The sequence below is a fragment of the Triticum aestivum genome, chromosome 1B (assembly GCF_018294505.1).
Source record: "Triticum aestivum cultivar Chinese Spring chromosome 1B, IWGSC CS RefSeq v2.1, whole genome shotgun sequence".
Lineage (NCBI taxonomy): Eukaryota > Viridiplantae > Streptophyta > Magnoliopsida > Poales > Poaceae > Triticum > Triticum aestivum.
Window position 1 is genome coordinate 40630074 of NC_057795.1, and position 8816 is coordinate 40638889.

Consider the following 8816-nt stretch of genomic DNA (forward strand, 5'->3'; position numbering starts at 1 on the left):
TGGGTGGCGGTAGGGTGCACCATAACCGCAAGTCACAAATTTTGTACGATACGGTGTGAGAACCTACTGCCGCTGACCCTGGCGGTAGGGTCCTATATCACTTATTTTTTAGTAGATCTTGATCATTTCAATTACAAATATGAATGATAGTTCAGCACAACAATAATAGTGTTTGTAAATCAGAATATGATGATCTCACACAGATTATAACATACATCACACATCAATGTAAATGATAGTTCAACATATCAAATAGGTTCACAAGTTGAAGATAGTAAAAAGGTAGCAAATCGACAACACCAAGTAGTTCGACATAGCAAACAAGTTCTCGTTCACAGCTCAACACAACTAGTTTAACTAAGCAAGTTCAACACGAACATATCACTTGTTCCTCCCCCTCTTGGTGGTATGCTCCTCCTTTCTCTTCGAGTGGGTTTCATCCGGCTTCTTCGTGCGACAACAAGGACGGTCTTTCTGGAACGGTGATGGGCTCTTCCAATCCTTCTTCGGCTGTTTCCCCCTCTTATCCTGGGTTGGTTGGGTTGGCTGGGTTGGTGGTGGGCCGTCATCGTCGTCGTACTCATCCTCCTCATCGCCTCCTTCCTCGGCCAGCTCCTCATCCTCTTCTTCCTCGTCATCTTCTTCCTCTTCCTCCTCAACAACGCGAGATGACGAGGCAATATGGGTAGAGGAACGTTTTAATCCATCATATCACATTAACCAATGATATTCAAACACATCAACCACATCCACATCAATCATATTCAATCAAACATTGATGAATAATTAAAAACTATGAACATGAACTAGGGTTCATGTTGACACTATATAAGAACATGAACTAGAATTCATCTATGATGTCTACTACGCAACTTTATTCTTGTAGACACGTGTTGGGCCTCCAAGCGCAGAGTTTTGTAGGACAGTAGCAATTTTCCCTCAAGTGGATGACCTAAGGTTTATCAATCCGTGGGAGGCGTAGGATGAAGATAGTCTCTCTCAGGCAACCTTGCAATCAAATACAAGAAATCTCTTGTGTCCCCAACACATCCAATACAATGGAAAATTGTATAGGTGCATTAGTTCGGCGAAGAGATAGTGTTAAAAGTGTAGTATGGATAGTAGATATGAGTTTTTGTAGTGCGAACAATAAAAAATAGCAAGGTAGTAAATGTTGGGGAACGTAGTAATTTTAAAAAAAATCCTACGCACACGCAAGATCATGGTGATGCATAGCAAGGAGAGGGGAGAGTGTGCCCACGTACCCTCGTAGACCGAAAGCGGAAGCGTTAGCACAACGCGGTTGATGTAGTCGTACGTCTTCACGATCCGACCGATCAAGTACCGAACGCACGGCACCTCCGAGTTCAGCACACGTTCAGCTCGATGACGTCCCTCGAACTCCGATCCAGCCTAGCTTTGAGGGACAGTTCCGTCAGCACGACGACGTGGTGACGATGATGATGTTCTACCGATGCAGGGCTTCGCCTAAGCACCGCTACGATATTATCGAGGTGGACAATAGTGGAGTGGGGCACCGCACACGGCTAAGAGATCTCAAGGATCAATTGTTGTCTCTCTAGGGGGTGCCTCCCTCCCCGTATATATATAAAGGAGTGGAGGACGGGGACGGGGTCGGCTGATACGTCTCCAATGTATCTATAATTTATGAAGCATTCATGCTATTTTATTATCTGTTTTGAATGATTATGGGCTTATCATACACTTTTTTATTACTTTTGGGACTAACCTACTAACCGGAGGCCCAGCCCATATTGCCGTTTTATTGCCTGTTTCAGTATTTCGAAGAAAAGGAATATCAAACGGAGTCCAAATGGAATGAAACCTTCGGCAGCGTGATTTTTTGGAGGAATATGATCCTAGAGACTTGGAGTTCACGTCAGAAGATACTCGAGGCAGCCACGAGATAGGAGGGCCCCCCCTGTAGGGCGCGCCCCCTGTCTCGTGGGCCCCTTGAGCACCTCCCGACCGACTTCTTTCGCCTATATAAGCCTACGTACCCTAAAAACATCGAATATCAAGATAGATCGAGAGTTCAGCCGCCGCAAGCCTTCGTAGCCACCAAAAACCTCTCGGGAGCCCGTTCCGGCACCCTGCCGGAAGGGGAACCCATCACCGGTGGCCATCTTCATCATCCCGGCGCTCTCCATGACGAGGAGGGAGTAGTTCACCCTCGGGGCTGAGGGTACACTACAAAAAAAATACACTTCCGTGATGATACGTGTTTGTCACAATAGGTCGCGTTTGTTGTCATGCATGTACATCCATGACAAATTTATGACAGAATCAAGATAGTCATACCTGTTCTGTCGTAGAAGTGTTCCATGACATTACCAAAATTATCATCATGGAAGTGTCCACTTCCATGACGATAAATTGCGCGTCACAGAAGTGATTTTGTCAAGGGTGACCGACACGTGACATCCACCGTAACGGAACGCCGTTAAGCTATCGGGTCGGGTTTTAGATCCGATAACCCGTTAACAGCCCCGACTAATGGGATTTCCACGTGTAAAATCATCATTGGCTGGAGGAAACACGTGTCGGCTCACCGTTGCGACAGATGTCATCCGCTCATTGGACCGAAGGCGCCTATGATACGGCGACACGTGGCATGGCCCAACAGAGGCCCATTCCTGTGAAAAGGCCGACCCGTTTGACTTGGTCAAAAGGTGGCGGGTCGGCCCACAGAAAGCCTGTTAACGGCCTGTTCGCATATAGCCCATTTACAGCCGCTAACCCAGGGCCCGCTACGCCTTATCCCAATTAGGCCCAGTAGCATCATCTGGGCCGTCCAATATGATTCAGCCCGTTTTAACTTCCGGCCCATGTGTGGCCCATGACTTCTTTCGGCCCATATGAGGACCTTTGTAACTCTTGGCTCATTTGTTGGAAATATGCCCTAGAGGCAATAATAAAAGGATTATTATTATATTTCTTTGTTCATGATAGTTGTCTTTTATTCATGCTATAATTGTATTATCCGGAAATCGTAATACACGTGTGAATACTTAGACCACAACATGTCCCTAGTGAGCCTCTAGTTGACTAGCTCGTTGATCAACAGATAGTCATGGTTTCCTGACTATGGACATTGGATGTCGTTGATAACGGGATCACATCATTAGGAGAATGATGTGATGGACAAGACCCAATCCTAAGCATAGCACAAGATCGTGTAGTTCATTTTGCTAGAGCTTTTCCAATGTCAAGTATCTCTTTCTTAGACCATGAGATCGTGTAACTCCCGGATACCGTAGGAGTGCTTTGGGTGTACCAAACGTCACAACGTAACTGGGTGACTATAAAGGTATGCTACGGGTATCTCTGAAAGTGTCTGTTGGGTTGACACGGATTGAGACTGGGATTTGTCACTCCGTATTACGGAGAGGTATCACTGGGCCCACTCGGTTATGTATCATGAATGAAAAATATATCTTATAGATGAGTAATATACCTTGATATGCGTACATATGGATTTGTTAAGTCTTACAATGGAAGTTTTTGGAAACTCTTCAACATAAATGAACTAGAAATCCAGGTTTTCTGCCTCGTATTATATAGTGTAAAAAATGATATAGACTAAACGGAAAAACCAATCATCTCTTTTGTGTTAAGGAAAAACCAAGTCATCTCTTTTGTGTTATCTATAGAACATTTCAATGAATTTGCTTTATATCACCAAAATAAAATAAATGCCCTCAAGTGTTCATCCCATATACAGGAGCTAAAACGCCTCTTTCTGCAGAAACATTGATACATGGTTAATATTCTTGGTATATTTTATTTTGAGTTTCCAGTTTTATCATCCCAAAGTGGCCATCTTTTTTTCTTCTTAATCCATGACATAAAATGACCAGTTGTGAGATGTTCAAAATGTATTATGCGTTCTCTAACTACTGTTAATGCATTACCATACAAAGTTAATCGATTTTTTGTTTATTGTTAATACATTGTGTGTTAACATTTCATTTTGTGTTTTGTTCACTACTAGGAAAAGGGCTATAGATGGAATTGACACTAATGGCGCACCAGACATGTGGTGCGCCATTAGTATATACTAATGGCGCACCACCCTCTGATGCGCCATTAGTGTTGACGCACCCTGCCCACGGTGCGCCATTAGTACCAAATTTTTTTTGAACTAGTGCGCCTGTCCAAACATACTAATGGCGCATCCGCTGGTGGTGCGCCATTACTAGTTGTAACTAGTAATGGCGCACCAGCCAGAAGGTGCGCCACTAATGTTATTTTTTTATTATTGTTTTTATTTCTTTTTTTGCAAAAGTACTAATGGCGCACCACCAGGGGGTGCGCCATTAGTAACCTGGATTACTAATGGCGCATTTGTTGCCGGTGCGCCATTAGTAAGTGGGCAGCAACAAGATATTTTGGACAGCCTCTCCTCCCACACTCACTTTCTCCCCACTTCATTCTCTCCACCGCCTCCTCCTTGTCTCGGGTGCCTCCTCTTTTTCACCTCATTTCCACCATAGATTCATTCAAATTAAGTGGTTAAGTTACCTTGTTTTGCTAGGTAAGTAAGGGGGGAAGCTATATTTATGTTGTTCTCCCTACAACAATGTGCACATGCACTTTTTATGGCCTAGCTAGATCTATGTATGTTCGTGGTGTTGCATATGTTTGTGGTGTTGCATATGTGTTTGTGTTTGGAGGTGTACCGGTATTTGAAATGCGATAGTTGCCAATATTTTGCCGGAATGTTGATTCATTTCCGTTTCGGCGAGAATTTTGGCATTAAGCATTCTTTTTGGTCCTATTTTTAGGGAAAGTCATGCCAAATATTTTCTTGGTTCTAAAATATCGTTTTGCTCTACCCCGTAGGCGACCATGGTCCGCACGATGACCGAAGGCATCGTGAATAGGTTTTTGAGGTCCACGAAGGCCGAGATGCTTCAAAAGAACGAGACGGAGATAAGATGTCCGTGTTGAAGATGCAAGCTGAATAGCCTTATTGCGGACCCGGATTCCGGGCAGGTGCGGGACCACCTGCTCTTGCGTGGTTTCATGGATGGCTATCGGTGACAAGGTGATGAAGATGACTACGAAGTCGTCCATGGGGGCCGGGCAAGAAATGAGGAAGGGCAGCAAGACAACCACCGCGGCTCGGGGGGGCGAGAAGACGAAGAATCCCCAGGAGATGATCACGACAGTGATGCTGTACACAGTCATCATGTAGAAGATGCAGGACATGATGATGATGCCGGTGGAGCAGACGACGCTGGACCATCGATGGGCTGGGTGCAGGACCCTCATATTCAAGAGCTGCTTCTCAAGCAGACGGATAACGCAAGAGCTGCCGCCCGAGAGAAAGCCAAGATGGATCAACTTGAGTTAGACGCGGTTACTCCATTGTATGAAGGATGCAGGCCCGAGGATACCCGCCTGAAAGTAACGCTCATGGCTCTGGAGATGAAGGTAAAACACAAAATGACCGACGCATGCTTCGACGAGAACATGTCATTCTGGCACGAACGTCTTCCCAAGGGGAACAAGTGCCCGACCAGTTTGGAGGAGGCGAAGAAAATCGTGTGTCCTCTGGATTTACCGCACGTGAAATACCATGTGTGCATGAACAATTGCATCATTTATCGGGACGAGCACGCGGAGTCTACCATATGTCCGGTGTGCGGTGTCACTCGATACAAGAAGAGGAAGAAAGCTCCTCGAAAAGTGGTGTGGTACTTTCCGATCACTCCTCGTCTGCAGCGGTATTTCGCGGATCCTAAGGTACCAAAGCTCCTGCGTTGGCACGCGGATAGGGAGGAGAAGAAGCGAGAAGATGACGCAAATGATCCGGAGATAGATAAAAAAGACAAGATGCTGAGTCACCCTAAGGATGCGAGCCAGTGGCAAGCGTTGAACTTCGAATACCCAGAATTTGGGAACGATCCAAGGAACATCGTGCTGGGCGCGAGCACCGATGGAGTCAATCCGTTTGGCAGCCAGAGAAGCACACATAGCACCTGGCCTGTGTTTGTGTGGATGTACAACCTTCCCCCCTGGTTGTGCATGAAGAGGAAGTACATTCACATGAGTATGCTAATTGAAGGGCCGAAACAACCAGGGAACGACATCAATCTGTATCTGGGGCTGCTGAAAGAGGAGCTTGACACGCTGTGGAAAATGCCAGCCAATACGTGGGACGCTGCAGAGAAAGAATATTTCCCTATGAGAGCCGCACTGCTCACGACGGTGCACGACTATCTCGGTTACGGATATCTTGCGGGGCAGGTAGTCCACGGATTTTCTGGATGCATAAGGTGCATGGATGACACAACGTATCGCCAGCTAGATAGAGATCCCGGGTCTTCGAAAACCGTGTTCATGGGACATCGAAGGTGGCTTCGCGACGATGACCCGTGGAGGAAATGCAAGGATCTGTTCGATGGTGAAACCGAACCCCGAAAACGCCCGTGTACGAGGAGCGGCAAGGAAATAGACAAGCTGTTGAAAAATTGGAAAGACTGCCCACTGCCGGGAAAGAAGCAAAAGGCGCCAGAGCCGGAAAAGAAGCGAAAGGCGCCAGAGCCACTGCTGAAGGTATGGAAAACGAGGTCTGTTTTCTGGGACTTGCCGTACTGGAAGATCCACTGTGTGCCTCATAGCCTTGATGTCATGCATATCACGAAGAACGTGTGCGAGAGTCTGCTTGGTACCCTACTCAACATGCCATAGAGGACCAAAGATGGGCCGAAAGCAAGGGCAGACTTGAAATCAATGGGCATTAGGCAGGAGCTTCACGCTATATATGATGATGATGATGATGATGATGATGATGATGATGATGATGATGATGATGATGATGAGGCGAAGCAGGACACAGAAAGTCGTCGCAAAGGCAAAAAGGCCAAGAAGACCGGAAATGACTACCCTCCCGCGTGCTTCACTCTAAGTCAGGAGGAGATCGAGCAGTTTTTCACCTGCCTCCTAGGAGTAAAACTTCCTTACGGTTACGCGGGGAAGATAAGCAGATACCTAGACCCAGCGAAGCAGAAGTTCAGCGGGATGAAGTCTCACGACTGTCACGTGCTGATGACGCAGATACTTCCAGTTGCAATCCGTGGGATCATGGACGCGCACGTCCGTGAAACGCTATTTGGCCTATGCAACTTCTTCGACGTCATCTCTTGGAAGTCGATTGGCGTGAGGCAACTCAGAAGGCTACAGGAAGAGATCGTGGTGATACTATGCGAGCTTGAGATGTACTTCCCGCCCGCATTCTTCGACGTTATGGTGCATCTGCTGGTCCATATAGTGGAGGATATCATCCAACTCGGGCCGACGTTCCTGCACAGCATGATGCCGTTCGAAAGGATGAATGGTGTCATCAAAGGATACGTTCGCAACATGTCACGTCCAGAAGGAAGCATAGCCAGGGGCTTTCTGACCGAAGAGTGCATCTCCTACTGCACGAATTATCTAGGCATCGAGAACCCCGTTGGTCTGCCCGTCAACAGGCACCTCGGCAGGCTCGCTGGATGGGGTCACCGTGAGGGTCGCCGCGAAATGCATGTCGACTTCGAGGGTCGACTCGCCGACTTTGAAAGAGCAAACCTAGTTGCGCTACAACACATAGACGTGGTCGATCCTTGGGTGGTAGAGCACAAAACCTTTATTAAGAAGACATACAATGACCGAGGCCAATAGAGGACGGACGGAGATATACTCAAAGAGCACAACTCATGTTTCACGCGTTGGTTCAAGCAGAAGCTTCTGTCGTACCCTTTACATGAGGATTCTTCCGCGGAAGAACAACTCATATTCGCCTTGTCATAGGGCGCCGAGCACAACCTGATGACCTATGAGGCGTACGATATCAACGGCTACACATTCTACACCGAGGCCAAGGACATGAAGAGCGATGGTTATCAGAACTCCGGGGTAACGATGGAATCCTACACCGGTAATGACAAGGACAGATACTACGGAAGGATCGAGGAGATCTGGGAGCTGAGCTACGCTGGAGAGAAGGTCCCGATGTTCCGTGTCAGATGGGCCAAGAAAGTCATAAAAGAAGACCGGTATTTCACCACCATGGTTATACCCGAAGCCAAATCCAAGACCGCGGGCGCAAACGTCACCGCGAAAAATGAGCCATGGGTACTGGCTTCCCAAGTGGACCAATGCTTCTTCATTACCGACCCGCCAAAGCCCAGTCGTGTTGTCGTGAGGAGAGGCAAAAGGAAGATCATCGGAATGGATGGAGTAGCCAATGAGCAAGACTTCGACAAGTACGGCGACCCGAGGATCGAACATGACGACAATGATGAAGTAGCAGCATACACCACAAGAAGAAGCAGGACCACCCTACCTAAAGGACGTCCGTTCCACAGAAGAACTCCATTTGCGAAAAAGAAGGGCGAGAAGATTGTGAACAGATAGCTAGCTAAGATCGATTGTATTTAAATCGTAGCCTTCATTTCTCGATTGTATTTCATGGGTACTTTTTGAACTATCATGAATATTTTTAAATTTCATGGACACTCGATCTCGATCCCCCTCCATCTCGATCGTTATCCCACCTCGCCAGATCCGGTCCCCCTCGCCCCCGAGCACCCCCCCAGTCCATCGGCCGCCGCCGCCGACCCCCCGCACCCTCGATTCCCCTACTCAACCGCCGCCGCCGACCCCCCGCACCACGCGCACCATCTTATAAAAAAAATAAGTATCAAACAACTTTTTAAATGCTACTGTCTTATAAAAAAATATTACTGTTATTATTTAAACAAGTTTGAACATATTTAAACACAAATAAGTATCAAACAGCTTTT